Raw genomic sequence first — 23,857 nt, 5'->3', positions numbered from 1 at the left:
TTCTTCACAACCATCTAAGGAACCGTCTCCACCCACCCAGTCACATAATCACCAGCTGCTCCTTCTCACCAGCTTAGAAAAAGACAAGACCAAGGCCATGGGCACAAGCACGGGCCTAGGGCATGGGGAGCTGCAGCCTTGGTCTCACCTTCTTCAAGGCTGGCCCCGGAGCCACATGCACCATATGAAGCTGAGTGGGGAGAGATGTTTCCCCAGCCAGCCTGCCTGCTTCTCCCCTTCACCAGCTCTATAAGCTACATTAGGAAATTTACATTTAACAAATCAGCCACAGAATCCTGAGGACCACAGATGTTCCCGCTGTGCGGCATCTTCTTTGCACTTAAAAGGCAAAACAACACAAGAAAATAGAAAAGGGGAAACTTGCACCTCAGACACTCCCTTTTCTCTGAGAGTTGGATTTAGGGATGTGCTCCAGGTGCTTTGATGTCTGGCTCCCTTTTCTCCCCAGGCCCTGCAACCCCAGACCCCTACAGGCGCCACGGGATCAGACAGGAGGTCCCCACATCCTGCTCCACTCAAGCTTCTCATGAAGAGTACCCCAACTGCAGCCAGCCCCCCAAGTTCTCTGGCCCCCACCGTCCATGGTCACGTGGCCACCCTCTCAGAACAGGGAAGAAAGTGAAACTGGAGCAGCTTCCCAAGGCCGGGGCCCAGGGCTGACATCCAAAGTAAGGCAGGAGCCCTCCAACTATCTCAGAACACTGTCTGATGATGAAGACTCAGATAAAACCAGCCTAGAGTCTAGAATGGGGAAAAGCCTCCACTAACAGAATGTCCAGGGGAGATACCACCCACCAGCACCGACACCCTCCCTGGACCTCCTCCCTTGTTCCCAGACATGCTCACCTTGCCCACCCTACACATCCTGTTTTAAACCCCTCCTGGGCCCTTTCCTGAGAAGCACGACTGAGGCAGGTCGTCACTGCCCTGACGTCCTGGGCTGCATTTACCAGCTGCGTGGCCTTAGGAAATAAGTCCCCATCTCAGCAGCCTGACTTCTTTCTCTGCCACATAAGTTCTTTTCTGTCCTATGCACTGCATGTTGTCAAAACCAGAAAATGTGATAGAGTGTTAGAGGGCAGTTATTACTAAATGATGCTAATAATGCTAATTGAGATGGTTCAGATTCTTTGGGCTTCAAGTCCTCTTCGTGCATATATTCTGCCTCCCTGATGGGACTGTAATTTCCCCCAAGGACAGAGGTTATGTCTCTTTCCTTTTCCAAAATGCCTAAAATAGGATTCTCCACACGTCAAAATCTCAACTGGTGACGCAGACAGAAGAGATGGTGAGAGAGAGCAAGCATACTGCTGCCCCCATACCCTGGCCTTGACAGGCATGGCTAATCGAGTGCACACTCCGCCCACTGATCAGCAGCACTCCAGGAGGCAAGCTACTTGCAACTGATCAGAGATGGCAGAGGGGAAGCAAAGGGAATCTAAACCCTTGGTCTGGACGGTACCCGTGATCTCTAACACACAGGTCCTATCTTATCCACGGGCACGCTGAAAACAGAGCCCACCTATAAAAATGGCCCCGGAGCGCTCCTCTGAACAGCCTGATTCTATCTACCTAGCTCCCCTTCCTTTTTTGCTGCCTCCAAGCCTTTTGAGAAGAGCAGCAGGATGTAAATTATTAAATTATGATTCCTGGTGTCATATCACTAACAAGCAGTCTATAATCTCTGACACGGGAGAACAGGAACAAAGGACAGAATTTGTGATGAATCCATAAAACTGGACCCCAAGCTGTCACTCAGCTCCTAGAGATGCCTCTCAAATACCCACACACTCAGACTAACCGCCCTCCCCACCTTTCCACCCAAAGTGGGGGGAGAGGGAGACGAGGACACATGGGGAAGGAAGAGAAGCCGATGATTTTCCAAACTCAAATGCAGGACCCTAGGCCTCAGTTTCCCGGGCTTGTAAAATGCGGACCTGGCTGAGATAACTCCTACAGTCCCTCTCAGTTCAAGAGTTTAGGGCTTGCAAATGTATTACTTTGCATTATCCACTACTTTATACTCTCCAAATAGACCCCTTCTCGTTAATGTTATAACCCCAAGCTGACAATACACCATGTTGGATTTCGAGAGGCATTTAACAAGGCCACTGTGCAGTCACATGATGATGCCCTTCTCCGAAGAACACCTCTCCCCACTCGGTGGGACCTCAGATATCCCATAATAATGATGATGATGACAAATGGTGATTTCAAAGCCCTCTCCTGTTTACTGTCTAAAGGCCTCTCGATACCCCTGTGAGTCTATATTCACATATCCCGGGTACACCCTCTGCCATAGCAAAGACCTAATTTAGACAGAGGCAAATTAGCTCTGTGGGGTGAAATGCATTAACCGAGTCTCCCAAACAGCACAAATCTAATTAACTGAAAATCAAAATTGCAAAGCTGCCGAAAAAGATTTCCACGGAAGAAGTCTCCTAAGGGTTGAAGGAAAGTTGTGGGTCATGTGACCTGCCTAATCCACGTCTCGCAGCTAAACTGGGATAAATGCTGTTTGGGTGTTTGGGTTTATTTGCTTTTTCACTGATGTTTGTTTTCTGTAGATCACCTTTATCAACAGTGGGCTTTGGAGAGCTTATCTGGTGCATGCAACTGCCATGAAAAGCATCCTTTCCGAGGAGTGGGCCCAGCCTTCAAGAACCTCCAGTGCAATGGGAAATAAGAATACCACTTCCCGACAACCTGGCTGGGAATTCCGCTCCAACTCCTGCAACCTGCCCTACCTCCCCCAGTAGAGGCTCATCTCCACTCACAGACCCCCATCACTCAAAAATGCTGGCAGCAGTGGCGTCAAATGTCCCCACCGAGGGGCCTCGAGAAGACTGAGCCACATTCAAGTCAGGGCCTCCGTCACAGGCAGGTGAGCAGGCTTTCGTCCTTCGCTCCTCTGACCTGCCCCAGGCAAACGACAGCAGGACAGTCACTGGGGGGACAGGGCTCCTTTTGGTTCCAAGGCCTAGGATCTGCTCTGGGAAAGAGGACAGAAGCCATCTCTGTGCCTATCCCACACCACGCCCTGCTTTAACGCTCCCTGGCTCCCCGCTGCCCAAAACAGTGACTCTCAACCCTGGCTGCAATTGGAATCATTTGGGGAGATTTAAAAAAAACAAACAACAATGAAGCCCAGGCCACACCCCAAACCAAGTAAATGAGAATTTTGAAGGGAAGAGTTGCAGGCAACCAAGGCTGAGAACCACTGTTCTAGATCTGGTGTTTCGCAAACTTAAATGCGCCCGTGAATCACCTGGGGATCTTGTCAAAATGCAGGTACTGACTGAGCAGGTCTGGGGTGGGGCTTGAGATCCTGCCTCCCAGAGGGGCTCCCGGCTGATGTTACTGGTTCAGAGATGACTCTCTGAGCTGCAAGCCTCTAGGATCAAGTTCAAACTCTTGATTCGCATATACTCTGACCCCTCTACTTCCCCTTTTTCACCACGTGCCACTGTCCAACTCAAATACCCCCAAATACATACAGCTCCCAAAATACACAGGGCTATTTCTCTCCTTGGTAGCTATGCACCTGCTACACCCTTTTGGGGGGAAAGCCTTCCCTACAACTACTCCACCTCCCTGGAAAACTCCTACCATCTGTTATGGGCTGAACCATGTCCCTCCCCAAAGTCATAGGTTGAAGACCTAACCCCAGCTCCCCAAAACGTAACCATTTGGAGGTGCAGGCTTTAACGAAGTAATTAAACTAAAATGAGTCATCCGGGGTAGACCCTAATCCAATATGACCGGTGTCCTTATAAGAAGAAGAAGAAGAAGAAATTTGGACACAGACACACATACACGTGTACACGCACCAAGGGAAGACAATATGAAGACACAGAGAAGAGGATCACCTATCAGCCAAGGACAGAAGCCTACAACAGATCTTTCCCTCATGGTCGTCCGAAGGACAACCCCACTGACACCCTGATCTCAGACATCTGTGAGACTCTAAGTTTCTGCTGTTTAAACTACCCAGTCCATGGTATTTCGGTACAGCAGCCCTAGGAAACTAATCTGCCATCCTTTAAGACCCAATCCAGGTATCATCTCATCTGAGAAGTTGCCCTGGTGGCCCAGCAGGCCCAGCACTTTGGTTTTCCTTTCCACCTCCAGGGTGCCCTGTCCTGCAGGTACCTGCCCACCCAGCTACGTGTGAGCTCTTGGACGGCAGAGACCTCGCACAGTGCATGGCACACGGGAGGTGGCGACGTATGTCAACCGGGTTGAACCGAAGGAAAGCCGTCCTCCCCTCGAGGGCACAAGGTCCCCTGCCCTCCTGCATGTCTGTGCCAGGGCACTCTGCAGCTTGCCCTACTCTTGTTTCCCTCTAGGCAGCCAAGAATGATCTCTGTTTTGAGCTGGGTTTTGTCTTTATTGTGTGTGTGTGTTTTAATCTACCATATTGAAATGCAAACTGCCAGGGGTTAAAAATGCCGCCCCCAGGCATAAGAGGCAGCTGGTTTCTACAGACTAGCGTTTATCACATTTGCAGTAAATACGTAAAAGGTCCTCGATTCGAAACCAGGAAGAGAAAGTAATTCTTTTGTCAAAAGGTAGTGGTAACTAAACACGGGGCAGGGAGGGAAGGCAGATTTGGATGGTTGCTTAGACCTCACCCAGGTGTGGACATGTTTTATGCTGGGAAAGGAGACCAAAGAAAGTCACACGGACACGTTCTGAATGTGCATTACATAACTGAGCGCTTCCGCAAACCCGCTGCTACGGTTAAACTTCGCTGCAGCCCTAAAAGGAGGGCTGAGATGTCGGAAAAGGAATGCTCACATCTGCAAAGGGGAATATTACCCCCTCTTTGGGATTAAGATGGTACCTGGAAACCTGTGTTCTAGAGGAGGGTCCAAAACAAGGCCATGAATTCATATAAATAGAAGATACCGAAATCCTTCATGGTCAAAGAGCAGAGAGTCAAGTTAAAAGCTACGGTGTCCTCCAAGCACAGCCTGGGTACCATCATAGAATTTTTTTTTTTCCTTTCTACACGGAACCTGAAACATAAAGGGTCACTTTCTATTTGGTGTCGATTTCTACTCCGGAGACTTCAGAGGTTGCTCTTCTGAAGGTTACGGGGCTGCCAGCCTTGCACCTCCAGCACAGCATTTGATCCCTGGTCAGGAGCCTCCCTGGGGGAGTCTTCTCAACCTGGGCCCCCGGGGAGCCTACGGCCTTGAATCCAGAGGTCAGTGCCCACCCTGAGCCCCTCGAGTGTACCCACATCAGGTTTCCTCCACTTGGTGGTCTGAAAAAAGAAAAATTGGGAAGGGGGTATAGAGGGTAGGCAGGAATTGCTATACGACCCAACAGAGGCTTCAGATTTAAGGCACTTTCTTCCTTGCAAAGTTGCCTTCAGGCCACAAGAAACTGTAAGAGAGGGTAGTTCAGTGCTCTCCAGGACCCTCCGACAGCAAGGCCAGGGGCCCCTCGGGCAGCTGACTCCCTACTGCTACACTGTGCCCTGCTCCCCCCTGACCTCACCAGTCGTCCCTCCAGACAGGAGCATGGTGGCTTGTCTCCCGAGAAAGCAGGGATCAAAGATACTACGATGGCTTGAATTCTCTCCTCCTGCCTTCCCACCTCTCTTGAGCCAAAGGCATTTCACCACCAACCCTCAGTATTTAGGTCCCTTTCAGGGGCCTCCTAGAACCTTCTAGAATGGTGATGAGTCTCTTATTGCATGTGCAGCTGCTGACTGCCTTCTATCATCTCTTATCATTCACAAAATAGGATTTCAAAATCGAGGGCACCCTGCTCCTGGCAAAGAAGCACGTCCATCCCCAAGCTGTTCAAGGGTCCAGCACCCCTTTATCATCTGCTCAAAGGTCACCGCAGACATGATGCTTCAGACACGCCCACAACTGGTCTCAATGACCAAAAGCCCTCCTGCAGTTGATTTCCTACAGACCACCACTGCCACAACAGTAACAACAATAGTAACAAGGGCCACTTACTGAGCATCTACTGTGTTCTGGGCACTGTAGCAGTTTGACACATGCTACACAGAAACTCACCAAATCCTCAGAGCAACGCTGTCAAGAAGGTATCACCATTTCATTCAAAAACATATTCCTTGTACACTGCTAAGAAAACTGAGGCTGAGAAAGAACAAGCAACTTGCCCAGGGTCCCCAGGTAATTAAGAAGCCGAAATGGATCTGAACTCAGGTCTGTCTGACACTGGGACTCTCTTCACCTACAAAGGTTTTGGGGCTGCTCCTTGTCTGGCCTCTATCTGCACAGCACCCAACATGGGGAGGGGGACAGGTGGGACACTCATTAATAATATCCCCATTGCCAAGGACCTCTGTTCAGTCCTGAACGGTGGGTTTTTCCTCCAATTGTAGGGCCTGTCCCTATACTTGTGCTACTAAGTGTATAAAGGTATATAGATATACCAACCCCGAGATTTTCTCTAATTGTTGAATATATTGTGCAATGTTAAATACATAGCACCCTTAAAGCTATCTGTCCATTTATCTTTATTTTTAAAATCTGAACACAGGGGCCAGCATATACTTGAGCTCATTGTTTGACGGGGAAATTTAAACATTAATAAAATAGTATACCCCCCAAAATTAATAATAATAATATCCCCATTGCACTGGTGGATGAACAGAGGCCTGCTGAAGAAGCAGAGTGCCCATAGCACTTCGCTTGCGGGGAGAACACAACCCCTTCCTGTAGTTCCAGTACAAGAGGACAAGGTCTACAGAGGTCCCGCCTCTCCGCTGGGCTCTGTTCACAGGCCTGAGGGCACTCCCAGGTGCTCTGCTACTGCTCCGTTCTGGCGAGCCATGTGCTAACTGCCCCGGGGCCAACTCCAAGGAGGGTGCACCTCCGCCCCCATCACCACCCTCTGCCGGGCGAGAGGCTGAAGCCCAGTGGACAGAGACCTACAGCCCATATCTCAGGCTGCTCCTGAGTCTATACTAATCGCACTTAGCTCTGGCCTCAAGAACCCTTCTGCCACTGAGTTGTGACTTCCCTCTCCTCCACTCTGGCTGTTACTGACGAGACTCCCCAGGCAGGGCCTCCCTGCCTCCCATTCCCGTTCTCCTTTCTGAGCTCGGGTCTCAGGTAACTGACACATGACCATCTGGAACCAATACCTGCTTTTCTGAGAAGGAATTCCCCTCAAGGACGATCCAGTCACAGCAACTAAATCCTCCTTTATTTGTGCAAACATTTCCTAATATTTATAGCATACACTTTTCTTGCAGTACCACACACATATACACATGCAATACACATGACATGTACAAATCCCCCCTACATATATTCATGTTTTATTATACACTTTTCCCCATGGTAGAGATAACATGTGGCTGACAGAGGTTTGAAGCCACTTATTCTGCAAGCCCATCCTGGAAGCTGACTGGTGGCAGAGAGGAATATGAGCTGTCAGAAAGGCCAAAGCAATTTCAGAGTAAACTGGCAGGGGGTGAGGGGTGGGCATGATCCAAGTAACAGGAGGGCCTTGCTCAGAACAGTTTCCAGCTCGTAGGAAAGAAAGATGCACTTACAACTTGCTTAGCCTGAAACTTGAGGCTAAAATTCCCTACGATGATTAAGCCCAGTAGACCAGATGATCTACAGACTTGCTTATGTTCAAAGAGTCTCTGTGCAGTGCATTTAACTTACTAAAAAACATTAACTTTTCTTTTCAAAGGCTTTCTCTAATCCACAGAAAACCTGGGTTGACATTCCCAAGAAGACTCAGCAGGCGTCTCAGTCCTACTGAGCCTGTAGGATCACACAGGCTAACAGCTGAGGATGTGATGTTGCCACACTGTGATGAAAATACAGGCAGCCCTCAACTTGGGAAACCTACCAGGAGATAGCAAGTGACCTTGGACAAGTCATTTAGCTCAACTCCAAGCTTCAGTTTCCTCAGTGGTACCACGGGACCAACAGAAGAGTCCAGTCGTACCCTGGCCTCTGTCATCACTGAAATTTCCTCCTACTGGAGCCTGCAATGACTAACAGTAAAACCTACTGTTTTATTGTTAGGAAAAGGGGCTCATCCTCAGGACAATATGGAAGAGGGAGGTAGGAGGATGCACCCTCCCAAGGCGCCCATCTTAGAGAAGAAGCCCCAGGGATGAGTAGGCGGTGGCGGTGTCAGAGGAGAAGGGAGCAGGCTGAGTCCCGGGGGGCCACATCGAGGAAGAAAAGGAGAGCCAAGGAGTCTACGCGCTTATCTGTGGCATGGCCCAAGGAATTCCCTGAGCTTGAGGGCCATCTTCACCCCATCAGAGCACACTGCAGTTGACTGGATGGTGGTGATTTCTCCTCCACCAGCCTCCCACCCCACACCCGCTGGAACCCAGTTCCTCCTTCATACCAGCTGAGGTTCAGGGAGACTCGGGCCTCAAAAGGATGGTCTTCTTCCAGGCTTCATGGGCTGCCCTAAAAACTAAAGCATTATTTTTTATGCTGTTTCCATGGGAATCTTCACTCCCAACAACCAACTTAAAAAGGACCTTTTGTAAGAAAAACAACCCACTTTCCAGTCGGGGGCCACCCAAGCCCATGGAGCTATAGCGAAGTACACACCTTCCCATACCAAGCAGAAGCTGGTGGTAATGAAATGACAGGGGAGGGGAAAACCAGGGTCAAAAATAACACAGACTTCCCAAAGCAACACGCCAGAGAGCAAAGACGACAGGAACTGGGCTTGGTCCGGTACCAGTCTGAATCCCCGCCACTAAGTAGGCACACAAGAAAAATTTGCTATTGAACTTTGGGTAAGTCATTTAGCTCTAGCCTTCAGTTTCCTCATCATTAATATGGGGCAATTAAAATGGTGTCATAGGATTTAAACAGAAATTAAATTTAATGAAAAAATGCACATGAAAAAGCTTGGTACTTCGAAGGGAACCAGCACATATGACCCTCTATTATGTGCTAGGAATAGCACATAACCTGGAAACAACCTTGGAAAGTGATGATGATGGTGGGGGAAGCGGGGTGGTAACAGTAATGGCTGTTGCTGTCTGGTTTACTCTGTCTTACAACTACCACATGCCAGACACATCATCTCATTTAGTTCTTACAACCACTTGGGAGACAGATATCATGTCCCCTCCATTACAAATAAGGAACCTGTGATCCCAGTGAAGCCAGGACTGCAACTCAGGTCTGTCTGACCAAAAATCGATGAATACAGACCCCTTTATTCACTTAGTGAATAAAGATGCCTTCATTCATTCTTCATATATTTACTGACCATCTTCTGTGTGTCAGGCTTCTGTGGAAGGCACTTGAAATAGAGCAGAGAAGAAGACAGACACTGTCCCTACTCCCATGTAGCCTGTGGTCCAACAGGGAGAAAAAGACAATTAAGCAAGCAATTACTATGATAGCAGGTGGTTAGTCAGGGTTCTCCAGAGAAACAGAATCAACAGGAGATATGTATGATATTATAGAGACACAGAGAGAGACGAAGGGAGGGATATTTATTTCAAGAAACTGGCTCACAATTAGGGGAGTAGGCAAGTCTGAAATTCACAGGACAGCCTAGCAGGCTGGAAATTCAGGTAAGAATTGATGTTGCAGTCTTAACTCCAAAATCTACAGGGAAGGCAAGCAGCCTGGAAACTCACAGAGGGTTTTCTATGTTGCTGTCTGAGGTATAACTGCTTCTTCCTCCAGAAACCTCAGTCTTTGCTCTCATGGCCATCAACTGATGAGATCAGGCCCACCCCACATTTATAGAGGGAAATCTGCTTTTACTTAAAGTCAGATGATTGGGACTTCCCTGACGGCGCAGTGGTTAAGAATCTGCCTTCCAATGCAGGGTACACGGGTTCGAGCCCTGGTCCGGGAAGATCCCACATGCCACGGAGAAACTAAGCCCATGTGCCACAACTACTAAGCCTGCGAGCTGCAACTACTGAGCCCATGCGTCACAACTACTGAAGCCCGTGCTCCGCAACAAGAGAAGCCACCACAATGAGACGTCCGTGCACCGCAACGAAGAGTAGCCCCCACTCACCGCAACCACAGAAAGCCCACGTGCAGCAATGAAGACCCAATGTAGCCAAAAATAAATAAATAAACAAATAAAAATTAAAAAAAAAAAAAAAGTCAGATGATTATAAATGTTAACCTATCTACAAATTCCTTCACAGCATTATCTAGACTAGTGTTTGACCAAACACTAGTTTGGGGGGGTTGGTATATGGAGCGTTAAGGAAACACAGAGAAGAAACCTGAGGATTTAGGAAATGTTGAAAGGTTTAAGAAATAAGCAAGAATCAGAAGCTCAAAATGTTCCTCAGAAACTATGGAAATCAAAGACCTAACTCCTCATACAAATGTACCTGGGACTCCCTAGTTAAAGGAGCCCCAGTGAATCCTTTTGAGAACCAAATAATTCCTTAGTCCATCAGTCTGCTTCCTAATATGATATGAGGGGGTATCCTTACACCATATTTTCATAAAGTGAGTCATGGTGGTGTACGCCAAAGAATCTTAAAGGCTGGGAGCAGAGCGTCTGAACAGTAATGAGCCAAAAAAGAAGGGGGTGCGTGTGCATTTAGCTATTACCAGGTGCCCCCAATTCCTGGGAACACTAGGGGTCAACAGAATCTCCCTCCTCCCCATCCACTAAGGACAAATGGCCATGTCCCACTTAAATCTTCCAACCTCATCCTCACTTGAGGACCAGAACTCTGGGACCTACAGCTGAGGAGTGGGAGACAACAGCGTGGGGAGGGAAAGAGGCGAAAAGGACTGCGTTTTGTTATTCGGTCACCATAAGGTCATCTGTTTGGTGAAACCGCAGATGAGTCTAACTTTTTAACAAGCAGCTCTCAGTGGGAATCTCTCTCTCTCTCTCTCTCTCTCTCATTAGCAGGCAGGAAGGGCTCTCCGCTGTGGGCGGCAGTGAACTCCAAGCCCCAGAAGGCCTGCGGGTGGAGAGGAACCGGCAGCCAAGCACAAGAGGCAGGAGATAACTCTTCCTCGTCAGGCAGAGGAACAAGTGGCCCCTGATCCGGTCTCCCCAGGGGCCACTGCTGCCCCAGCCCCGCCTCCACCCCACCCCAGGGAAGGCAGGTGCCAAGCTGCTCTCTCCTCCACGTGGATGGCTGCAAGGAAAGCCAGATCGGGGTCCCTGTCAGTTCTACTCAACTTAGCAGACATTCCGTAAATATCTGTTGAATGGATGAATGTATCTAGACCGTACAACAGGAGCACCGTATCCTCTTTAAATACAGATGGAGCAGATGCCTGGAAATGCTTTTCCAGTTGGAAGTGAGGATTCACAGAGAGCCTTTCACATACTCTGTGGGTCGTGCTACCTGTTTATAAAGACCTAGGACCAAGGGAAGGCCACCTAAATCGTAAAGAAGCAGCAGAATCTGCAGCCCTGGCCTCCCTGGAATGCAGCTCTGACTCGAGCAGGTCAGCCTTAACCTGTGTGTCAGATTCCTCGTCTGTGAAACGGGACCGTCTCCTCCCAGGGCTGAGATGGGGGCCAGCTTCACACTGGCTGCCCTTCCCCTTCCAGAACCCAGCCGCACGCCAACCACAGGGAGGGCCGGGCATCTGAGGTCCGGAGCCAGCTGCCCAGACCTCATCGGCGGCCACGCACGGTCATCGACGTGCATCTGACTCCATCGGCCGAGTCCCCGGCTGGGCGGGTTACTGAAGGCCTCGCTGGTGCTGCAGCAGATTCTCTGCTCGGAAGATTAATTTATTAACTCTTCCTGAAAGCTGTCTGTTTGGAAGAAGAATGCACAACTGGCTCCAGGTGAACGTGTGTTGCTAAAGACAAAGGCCCAGAACACTATACCGTTCCTCCCCTTCTCTTCAACGCCGGAGACCCCTGGCTTTCTGCAAGGCCCTGGCTGGACCACGAGTAGTGAGAAGGTACACCACACACCCCCGGGGGCCCTGGGGCTCCCCATGCGATTCTGCACCAGGCCACCCCCATATCCCAGCCCTGAATCCCAGCTGAGGGGGTCTTTCCTAGAGGCTAAGGCCAGCATCAGTCGTCCCTCAATAACACCCCTGCCTGTCACTGCCCCTCCACGGTCTGTCCTTCCCATCAGACTGGAAGCTCCCTGAGGACAAAGACCTGGCTGGTCTATTTCTGCCACATCCCCAAAGCCCCATAAAACACCTGGCACACAGTAGGTGCTCAATACATGTTTGTTACTCTGGACTGGGACCCCCACCCCCGACCAAAATGAGTTGCAGGGAGTCCTTTGAAACTGTATGCAAAGGCCTCTGTGTGAGGGCCTCTTGTGGTTGAAGTGCATGTGCACTGAAACATTTTTCTTAGGAGAGGTCCAAAGGCTTCATCAACTGCTCAAAGAGGACCAAACCAAAAATAGCCTCTGAGGGCAGTCAAAGGCTGAGCTCTCAGGTGGGAATTGTGGGTGAACCCGTAACACTCACCCCTTACCCTGAGAGGCAACAGTCCTTAACGGCCTCTCCCCACTTTGAACAAAGTTCCCCCTCCGTCCCGACTGCCTTCCCTCCTCCCTCCATTTAGTCAGACCCTCCCTCCCTTCAGGAGCTCCCTCCACACCACCTCCTCTGAGAGGTCCCCCCGGAGCCCCCAGTGAGAGAGCCTGCACTCTCTCCCACTTGCGATGACCAGGTGACCAGGTGCCACCAGCATGACGCCCACCCCTCTAGTTAACTATAGCTTAGCCCTAGGGCACTAACATCCTGGGACCCCCTATAGTCTGTGAGCTTCTTGAAGACAAGCACTTCCTCAAGGTGTGCATCATATTAGGAGCTCAATAATTAAATATGCATTTAATTCAGGCATTCAGGGTGGTGTGATCAAATAACAGATTGCCAAGTCCAGGCTCATTTTTAGTAAAGACTTTTGCTTACACAATAATACCACAAAAATTTTTAAAACACTATCCCACCATACAAACAAAATCAACTAATATGTTTTTCCCTGTTCTCTCCCAGACCTTGTCCATAAGCACAGGTAAGATTTATGTAGTTATATTCAAAATATAAACACAATGTTAGCCTCCAATATCTTTCCCCTTAACACTGCCTCTCTAAACATGCTTTCACTTGGGACTGAAAGCCTGTATTTTGTCCTGAGATTCTCCTCATGGGGTTTCTAGAACAACCAACCCAGCAGATGTCGAGCTGTGCAATTCCATTCTTTCGTAACGGAACATTTTTTTCCCATAGGCAACCTCTCTTCCCCAGGTGTTAAAGCAGAGTTTCTTTTCTCGTTTTCCAGAACATCAAAGGTCTATTTTCACATGAAAGCACTCAACTGAATATGTAGTAAAACAAACTGGCCTCCCCCAGAAGCCTCACCCATGCAGGATTCTCCCTGGTGAACGGATTCCCAGTACAGATTTGGGAACCACCCCGGGAATACCCAACTCCTGGACGCCAGAATCCTGCCCAACGCTTCTCAGATCTCTGACCACTCCTGGGAGCCTGGCCCCTTCTCCCTGGGCTCCCCGCACTACAAGTGTGTGATTCCTTCTTCTCTCCTCTCCCGCACCAGCGAGCCCAGCCAGGCCCAACCCCGTCCCTGATGTCTGCCCGGGGCTGTCCCCAGCGCCTCCCCACAGCCACTCCCCTACCCAGGATGTGCTGCCACCACACACCCCGGGGACTCTGCCTGAGCTCTCATTTATCTGCCTATTTACATTAAAAGGAACAATATGCTCCCATCAAACGAGGAAAAGGCTGGCTTGCTGTCATCTCAGGGCTTTTTATAAAATAAAGGGTCAACAGGACTGCGCGTCATCTGGCTTCTCCAAACACAACATACAGAACCCCAGAAAAGCGTGACAAGCTAAACAGATGCTCCCCAAATGCTCCCAGTACATTAAAAAAAAAAAAATACCTCTGACTCTGTCCCAAGGCAGGAAAACAGCATTAGGGAAGACGCGTCCTACCAAAGCAGCAGTTTTTGTGTCACTGAATAAGAAGTATGTTTTAGTGTCCGAATTCCTTTCCCAGAAAAATAAGCATGACGTTCAACCTCATTATTGACTGGGGAGATGCAAATTAAAACCACAACGAGCCACCACAAAATTGGCAACAATTAAAAAGTCTGATAATAACAACTGTTGGTGAGAATCCGGAGCAATGAAAACTCCTACCTATCTACTCCTAGCCATACAAATAATGCAAGAAGGGGATCTTTAAACACAGTTTCTAGCCAACTTCAGTTGTCCGGACCCCATGACTTGGCAATTCCACTTCTGGATGCATAGTCTTATGAACTCTCCCATATATACACCAGGAGGTATGCACGAGTATATTCACAGCAACACTGTCTGAGCAGACAAATCAGGAACTCGAATGTCCATTGAAAGGACAAAAGACAAATCGTGGTCCCAGTGAACGGCAGCTAAAAGGCATCAGTGGGGCAGCCCATGCAGACAGCAAGCTAAACGCCACAAATTATTCTTCAAGGGTGGAAAGAAGCAAACCTCATGTGGTGGGTAGGTCCGTGCTTCAAACTAGGGAGAAACACACAGGGGTGTGAAGAGGGCTGGGAACAACATTCCACTTCTCAGCCATGTGGTGACTATGTAGGTTACTGTTTTATTGGTGTTCATCCTTGACTCGCACACGGCACATGTTTTTGTACCTATGCAATATTCCACACGTGGGGGAAAAATAAACTCAACTCAAGGCCTCTCCCCTCCGTACGACCGTTTTTTTCCTCTGGGACCTCTTGTTCTCTCTAAAGGAATCTACGTGTTAAGGGCTCCCAGTACTGACTACCACCCCCTTCCCTTGAGCCAAGTCAAAATTCTATCAAGGAGACACAAAACCAAAAGGGAAATTAATCTATTCAGACTGCAAAGCCAAATCTACTCTAGAAAAATCTCTGCACCCACAGCACATGCTAACTGGGGTTGTACCAGCAGAGACAGTGCTTCCGGGATGTTTCTCCTAAGAAGGAAGCTCCCAGTCCTGGGTACTCTGCACTGCCATGCCTCTTCCAGAGAAGAAACAGAGCTTCCTGAGACTTCCTAGGACCCAAGAGCTCAGAGACAGACCTCACAGGCAGCACGCAGAGCTTCCCTCTGGAGCATTAGCAGTGGAATGGGTTCCTTCAACAAGAAACTCTTCAAAGGGCTCATCCTCTTAACACGTACAAATTCCTAGTCCTTTCCTGCTCAATTCACCCTTCAATCTAGTGCAATTTTCTCTGTATCACTACTGTCCCCTCCGTTCCAAGAAGTCCCCAAAGCTACTGGTGACCAGATGTTGTCCTGCCCCCTGAGCCAACTGCCCCCTCCTCCACCACAGCGCCACCCCCTACCCTCCACCCATCTGGTTCAGCTGATTCACACACCACCTTGGACACCCCCTACACCTCAAGTCACCTCCTCGGACTCCCAAGAATCCATCCCTACGCTGCCATCCCTGCTTCCACCCGAGCCAAGTGATCCAGGGTTCGGTCTCTACTCTTCCCTCTCCCGATTCACTCTCCTACCATGTCACAGTCCTAGCTCCTGAAATTCTAATGCTGTTCAAGGAAGCTGACCCCACGTAGTAAGCAGATAAAGTCTTTCTCACAGAAAAATCAAAGCTGTATCGTAAACCACCCCTGCCTCTACCTGCATCTTCTCTCCTCATCTGAGCACTCATTTACTGTCCTCTGAATCAAGTCACCTGATATAATAATATAAACACAACAGTAATAATAACGCCTACCTACCGCATGTTTACAATGCACCTAGCAACGTGCTGGTCAACATAAGAGTACACAAAAAAGAAAGAGACACAGTCGCCCATATGCATAACCACAAAAAGGGATTTTGTTAACTGAAAAAAGCAGGCTGCAAAATTATACATATAAAAGGATCTCTTATTTGTAAATCATAATATATATTTTTAGTACACACAGAAAACATATGGAAGAATATATTCCAATTCATTAACTGTAGTAGTGGAGGACAGGCAACCCTATATAGGTACCTTTACTTTGGATGCTATGAATTCTCTAATTTTTAATTTTTTATTATGAGCATGCATTATTTATGTAATAGGGAGTTTTTAAAAATAAATTTTAAAAGAAAGAAAGCCAGACAAAATTCCAACTCTCAGGAAGCTTCCATTTGGCTGCTAAAGTAGAAGTTAACACACAGAATGAGAGTGAACAAGATAGCATAAAAAATCCAGTTACTGGCTCCTTCCAGGAGAAGAACAGGATATCACAAGATGCCAGTTGCCCAACTCGCACAATGAACGCCAAAGGAATTAGAAGCAGAGATCAGCTGGCCACAAGTTTTCAGAAGGGTGTGCAGGCAGAGAGGGATTTGCTACGGCGATGGATGGAGAAGGGAACAGAGGGATGGCATGAAAAGGGGGCCAAGCCAGGAGTGACAACCTCCCTGGACTCTCTCAGGTCTTAGTTTCCCAGTTTCCAAAGCAGTATGGAATAATCTGCCCTCCCTATAAGTAGATCATTTTGAATGCACATAAGCCAAATATAATCTCAACCAAGCCAAAAGGAATATCCCAAATATACCTTTTTAAAAAACTTACTTTAGGGACTTCCCTGGTGGCGCAGTGGTTGGGAATCCACCTGCCAATGCAGGGGACACGGGTTCAAGCCCTGGTCCGGGAAGATCCCACGTGCCGCGGAGCAACTAAGCCCGTGCGCCACAACTACTGAGCCCGCGCTCTAGAGCCCGTGCTCCACAACAAGAGAAGCCACCACAATGAGAAACCCGCGCACCGCAAAGAAGAGTAGCCCCTGCTCGCTGCAACTAGAGAAAGCCCACGCGCAGCAACGAAGACCCAACACAGCCAAAAATAAATAAAATAAATAAATTTATTTAAAAAAAAAAAACTTACTTTAAAATAATTTTAGAATGACTCTAAGAAATTCAAAGAGAGTTTAGAGAGTTCCCCTATACCCTTCACCCAGCTTCATCTAATGTTAGTATCTTACATGAACCATAATACATTTATCATACTAAGAAATTAACATTAATTCAATACTATTAACTACAGACTTTTCTTGGATTTCACTAGTTTTTCCACCGATGTCCTTTTTCTCTTCCAGGATCCAATCTAGGATACCACACTGCTTTTAATATAACTTGCTTTTAAACAAGCAAACATTTTATGATTATTTATTCTCTCTTGCTAAGAAAATGTGCTGGCACTCAGGGCAAAGACTTCGTCCTTCTCCTCGCCACCAAAGCAAGCAATCTTTGACAGATCTGCCAGCCTCCAAAGGGAACAGAATTTGATCCACAGTGAGATAAAAACCCAGACAATGACCAAACCTCTTAACCCTCCATAAGCAGCCACAACCCTGGCCTCTCTCCACGGCAACTAACTGGTATTTAAAAGTAATTTATGTTAATTGCAATCGGGCATATATGAACATTACAAAGCAAGTTGGCTTCAAACAAAAAGGCTCGAGAGAGGAGCCTAACAAAAAATTAATTTTGTAAAAGACCTATTTCTTATTCCAACTTGTTTTTAAATATATGTTCTGAGTCACACCCCATTAACCAACTCAATTTATTAATAATCTCAGGGCAACAAACTACCTCAGATCATGCAAAGATGAAATCTTGCATAAAAAAGAAAATGAAATATCTACACACAAACATTAAGCAGGTAGTCAGCTGTGATGACCAGAGAGGATTATAATTTTTTTTTTTTTTTAACCAGAATTTGTGGTAGGGCAGAAAGAAGAAGGTACCTGAACCAGTAACTCAAACTTTGCGAAGAAAAATTTTCTCCTTGAGCACGAGACTATCAAATATGACTGGTTCAAAGAAAGTTCTCTGGAATTCCCTCCCCATAACAGAAGTCTGTGATGGGAGAAGGCCCCATATTCTCAAAGATCCTTCTTTTAGCTGAGGAAATGACGGTGCTGTTTTGGCATTTTAAAGCAAGAACAAATACTTTAGCTATAAAATCCACTTTGTAGATTGAATCAGCAAGACAGCTGTTTATACAGAAACCCTTTCCTCTCTCCCTCCAAGCCCCTCAGTGATTCCTATCAGTAATAAAACACTGGCTAGAACAAAGAAAAACAAGAGTTTGAAAAAGAGAAAAAGGCACCAAGAGCACACCCCACCATCTTAATACCAACCCAGCCCCCTGCTCTGAATGATGCTTCTCAACCTATCCTGCTTGTAAAAGAAAAAAAAGAAATGTCCCCAAAGCAGACCAGCTTTTTGTGGCAGAGCCAGAAACTGGGTTGTTATTTGTGTAAAATGCTCCATGGGTGTGACACACTGCATCTTTGATATGCCCTAGGCTTTGAAGTTTGCTCTCTTTTTAGCCACAGGGAAGCTGCATGACTCACCGCACTCTTCCCTCTCCCCCGCCTCCCCACCATGGGCCACCATACTAAGCACGCATGGCAGCAGGACCACCGGACTAATTCCTGAGTGACAGAGGCTCGAGGAGAGAAGGAGGGACGGGAAGGCACATCACCATCCATCACGGGAAACGAAATCCCAAGAATCCTGTTTGTCCTGGAGGGTGAGCAGTCTCCCACACCCCAATTCTCTCCTGTTGACCCTTCAAGGCCCAAGTCCAATGTCCTTCCTCTGTGAAGCCTTCCCAGCTCTCCCGCTACTCCCCCCTCGCAGGTTCCGTACCACCACCTTCAGCATCCTTCACCTGTTGATTTAGCACCTACACCTGTGGATGACCTGCCTTCCCAAACAGACTGCAACTCAAGGGCCAAGCAGGCCCCTTCCTCATCTCTGTAACCCCAGCACCATGCCCTGCACCCAGCCCAGAGCAGGGTATCAACAAATGTTTGTTCAATGAATGAACACAACTCAGCTACCCCCAGAAACCACATTACTAAATGCTAATTACCACTCGCTGCATGAATAATGAATGAAGAAATGAACTAACAACTGTCTCCTTGTTAGCCAAGTTGCCAAGTCCTTCAGGAGCACAAAGAAGGGACCAACTGACTTGTGGCCGTCGTCGGATGGTTCAAAGACTAGACGGCCCGTCTTGAAGGGGTGTGCGAGAGGCAGGGAAGAAAGGCCACGCCCGTCCTGCAGCTGGCAGCACACTGAGATTTTACCAATCCAGCTCACTTCCCCAGGGCAACAAGTCCCCTGGAGCTCGTCTTTGTGTGGCAAACTCAGGGATGTCAGCAGGAGAGCCCAGCTGTCCGAGGACAGACTCAACCGCGCCTTTGCCCACAACCCACCCCAACAGGGCCACGCCTCAGCTCACTCATCTGCCACAGCCCCCTGCACCTGCCAGTACTTAAAACTCAAAGCCAGATGCTCAAGCAGCACCCAACTGGAGTGCTGTACCGGAGCAAACAACCAGGCAAGATTTATGAGAAAGGAGGCACCAATCTCTTCCCCACTCACTGGAATAAAAAGGTCATATTCATTCGATCTGGTGCCGGTTAGACCTGGATGTTCCCAAGTCTAGGATTCATTCTACCCATCAAAAAAGAAACAAGTCCGTCTCCAGGATTTGTTATTTGTAGACTTTTGAATGATGGCCATTCTGACTGATGTGAGGTGGTACCTCGTTGTAGTTTTGATGTGCATGTCTCCAATAATTAGCAATGTTGAGCATCTTTTCATGTGCCTCTAGGCCACCTGTATGTCTTCTTCGAAGAAATGTCTATTTAGGTCTTCTGCCCATTTTTCGACTGGGTTGTATGAGCTGTTTGTATATTTTGGAAATTAAGCCCCTGTCCATTGCGTCATTTGCAAATATCTTCTCCCATTCCGTAGGTTGTCTTTTCGTTTTGTTTATGGCTTTCTTCACTGTGCCAAAGCTTGTAAGTTTGATTAGGTCCCATTTGTTTATTTTTGTTTTTATTTCTATTGCCTTGGGAGGCTGACGTAAGAAAACATTGATACGATTTATACTGGAGAGGGTGTGGAGAAAAGGGAATCCTCCAACTTGTTGGTGGGAATACAAGTTGGTGCAGCCATTATGGAAAACAGTTTGGAGGTTCCTCAAAAAACTGAAAATAGAGTTATTATATGATCCAGCAATCCCACTCTTGGGCATATATCCAGAGAAAACTTTAATTCAAAAAGATACATGCATACCCCTATGTTCGTAGCAGCACTATTCACAATAGCCAAGACATGGAAACCACCTAAATGTCCATCAACAGATGACTGGATAAAGAAGATGTGGTATATATGTACAATGGAATGCTACTCAGCCATAAAGAAGAACAAAATAATGCCATTTGCAGCAACATGGATGGACCTAGAGATTATCATACTAAGTGAAGTAAGTCAGACAGAGAAAGACAAATATCATGTGATATCACTTATATGTGGAATCTAAAATATGACACACATGAACTTATCTATGAAACAGAAACAGACTCACAGACATAGAGAACAGACTTGTGGTTGCCAAGGGCGGGGTTGGGGGGAGGGAAGGACTGGGAGTTTGGGGTTAGTAGATGCAAACTGTTACATATGGAATGGACGGAAAACAAGGTCCTACTGTATAGCACAGGGAACTATATTCAATGTCCTGGCATAAACCATAATGGAAAAGAATATAAGTAAGAATGCATATATACGTATAACTGAGTCGCTTTGCTGTACAGCAGAAATTAACACAACACTGTAAATCAACTCTACTTCAATTAAAAAAAAAAAAGAAGAAAAGAAACAAGTCTGCCTCAGAAGCCTTCATTGGGGTCATCTGTAGGGCCCGTCTACCCCCGTATCCCACACCACTGGGGAGAGGCAGAATCAGAGATGTACAAACACACTTGAGAGAGACAAAAGAACTTTTTTCAGTTTCTCTGAATAATCCTTAGAGAAAGTAAACATGCATCACCTATGCATCTACATCTAATATCCTATACTCCTTAAAAAAAAAATAGAAGCACTGATTATATATTCAGAGGATGTGCTATACATCCAGGAAAAGATTATGATCAGATACTTGAGCCTTTACTGATTGTGCAAATAATCAAGTCATGTCAAGGCACCACCGAGCTCTGTCCCTGTTTGGGGGGGAGGAAGAGGCGGGCTGTCACTGCCCAGGAGCTCACAAGCAGGCCTCAGCCCACCAGCACCCCCTCTTCCCTACCCAGGCCAGGAGCTTCCCAGAGCTCCACACATACCCCTCAGTGGCTCCGTACTCCAACTGGAAGCAGGACATGTCGTGTGAAGGTCCTTCCAATGGTCAGGGCCCTGGGTCTCCCTCTCCCCAGCCTGACCTGCCACCCCAGGCTCTGGAGCAAACACCACTCCTGATTCACCAGGAGCAGCTCTGAAAACCACAGGAGCTCAATACTGCCAACCAAGTAGATGGACTTTTTTTTATTAACCTTGGTGAGCCTAAGCAGTAAATTGTTCAAATGTCCTCAGTTTTGCAATCGAGGCCCTCCACCAAGAAAATAAAATCTTACATTTTGGTTCAAAAGATTAGCTCTTTACTTAAAAGGCTCTTATTCTGGAACCTTTGGTACTGGGAACAAACTCTCTCCTTGACCTCGCTCGTTCCGTAAGCTAATGGGTTTTCTTAAAGTGGGGTACACCTACAATAAGGAGGGTCCTTTCTCAGAGTAGAGCATGCATCTCCTTCACCTCCCTAAAATCTTAAGCTCCTAAAGGCAATTGACAGAAAGGCTGTAGAAACTCTTCCATCATTCCTGGCCCCAAATGCTCCCAAGGGCAACATGGAGCCACCTCTCCACATGGCATACCTCGAGGACCTGGTTACGGTCCCAGACAGGGGGGAACGCCAGCAGCTGGAGATGCCAGGGGGTTCTTACACCAGTACTGGCTCAGCACTGACTCACCATCTCTCTGAATACCCCCGCCCCCGCCCCACTCCCCTGGAGTCTCCAGGCCTAAGGCACGGGGGCGGAGGGGGGGGGGGGTTAACTCTCACTGCCACCTTGTCACACTCACTCGGCTTCTGCTCTTGTCCAGGCCCTGTTCTCTTAGCTAAGTGATATCCCTCAAACCCCACAACGCTGCTGAGAATTTTCTTTCTAAAAGATGAATTTGGTCCTGCCGTTCCTCACAAGCCTGCATGACTCCAGACTGGCTTCGGGTACAGGCCCTATCAAGCCATATCTTGGCTTCAAATGCAGAATCTTTCCTGTTCTTGCCCCCACACCACCTGTCCAGCCTCTTCTCCCACCCAAACCCTGACCCCGCCCGCCAGCCCCCTTCCCCTGAGACCGCTGCCCCACCGCTCTGTCCTGCACTCATGGTGCCCCCGAGGGCCTTCCCAGCCCCCAACCCAGTCCCCACGAATGCACCTCCTCCAGGGATCCATCCCCTCCTGTGTCCTCCTGCCTCTGCCTCCATCACAGCATTCTCCCAACCCCGCTGAGGATGGGGGCTATTTTGTGTTTCGCTTGCATCCCTGTATCCCCATCTCCGGCACAGTGCTCAGCCTATGGCGGGGGGCAGGGGGAGGGGCTGGGGGAGTGGCCTCAGTCTGTGAATTTACCAGCCCTCTCTTGCCTGTCCCGGTTCTTAGGAGAGGGTACTAGCGAGGCTGGGGCCCTGAGTCCCAACCCCCTGGGCAACCTTGCCCTACACTTGGAAAAAGCCAGTTCAATGGCCAGCCACCTGACTGCTGGTCACAAGGGGGGCGAGGCCAGAGTGCACAGACAGCTAGCTCGACACGACCCAGTCCTAGTGCGGGGAGAACAATTCCGGTGTGTGCCCTGCTGGTGACAGGTCAGGTGTGTCATCTCTGCACATAAGAAAAAGCAGCGGAGTCAATCCATCTTTCAGCATCCTATAACGGTACTAAGCAGCATGTTTAGCTGTTATTTCAATAAGCCTTATTAAGACCCAATTTTCTTGGGTCTTCTTTCAGATTCTGCAGCATTAAAAGCCTCGCTGCTTAATTACATTAGGAGCACCTGTATATATTATGTGCAATAAATCAACTTTAATTTACCACCACACAAGGCTATTCATCTTCTCCGGGTTATTTATTGCTCAGTATTATTGGTGCTGAACTGTATCCTCTCCGCTGTAAGAAAGAACAGTTGGGGTAAGAAAAGGCAAAGCTGTATTCCAGAACGCTCCAGGATCCTGATCACACGGGTACACAGCAAAAAGGCAAGGAAAAGGAACATATAAGCGAATCTTGGCAATCTGCTCCTTGCTATTTTCCCTAAACACTCCCCAAACATTGTGATGTTTTCTTTTGCACACGTGCACACACACACATACCAGTTACCCACTGAAACAGGCCCACAGCTCTTGCCAGCAAAGTGAGAACCAGGCGTGGGGCGCTGGTTTAGCCAGAAACAGGGACACGCTGCAGGCCAGAGCAGACGATCCTCCTGTCACCTCACTGTCGCCGGTGCTGGCCCAGCCCTCGGACGATGCAGGCAGGACCCGACAGACAGATTCAGGGGCAGAGATGAGCAGCTTGCAGCCATCCACACCCGCCACGCCCACGCAGCGCCCAAATCGGGCAACCTGGAGCAGGCAGAACTGTTGCCAGACAATCCGAGCTGAAGACGGACACTGTGATGACACTGGGGACCCTCGTTCCTTGAGAATCTGAAAAACGCTGCCGTTAAGGAGTCACAAAGCTCTGTGCAGACCCACACCCTCACCACCCCCCGCGTCAGCACCACCTGGGTCTTCAACTGAGAACTCGATTTCAACACATCCAGGGAAGGACCCAAGTGATTCTTCTGCACAGTGAAGTGTAAGAACCACGAACTGTCATAAAACCTCAGGAGTAAGGCTGACCATCAATTCCAGAATAACATACTGGAATAATTTAAGTAAGAGTAGGTTCCTTCCTCCTTGCCTGGTTCTAGGCTCAGCCCTTTACTTCCATTAATTCCTCACAACCACCCCAAAGAGGGC

General features: G+C 48.2%; 1 protein-coding gene and 1 long non-coding RNA gene across 9 annotated transcripts in view; both read right to left on the bottom strand.

The window, feature by feature from the left end:
* Positions 1-23,857, bottom strand: part of MSI2 (musashi RNA binding protein 2) — a 393,052-nt gene that overhangs the window by 337,812 nt on the left and 31,383 nt on the right. The gene's annotated exons all lie outside the window — the stretch shown is intronic.
* Positions 10,142-23,857, bottom strand: part of LOC309649792 — a 39,300-nt gene continuing 25,584 nt past the window's right edge. Inside the window, exon 3 of the long non-coding RNA XR_014257299.1 lies at positions 10,142-23,542. This is a non-coding gene — a long non-coding RNA (uncharacterized lncRNA). The remainder of the gene's footprint in view (positions 23,543-23,857) is intronic.

The sequence above is a fragment of the Balaenoptera physalus genome (genome assembly GCF_965194825.1).
Source record: "Balaenoptera physalus genome assembly, chromosome: 20".
Lineage (NCBI taxonomy): Eukaryota > Metazoa > Chordata > Mammalia > Artiodactyla > Balaenopteridae > Balaenoptera > Balaenoptera physalus.
The sequence above is the reverse complement of the archived record's forward strand: the minus strand, read 5'-3'. Positions and strand labels throughout refer to the sequence as shown.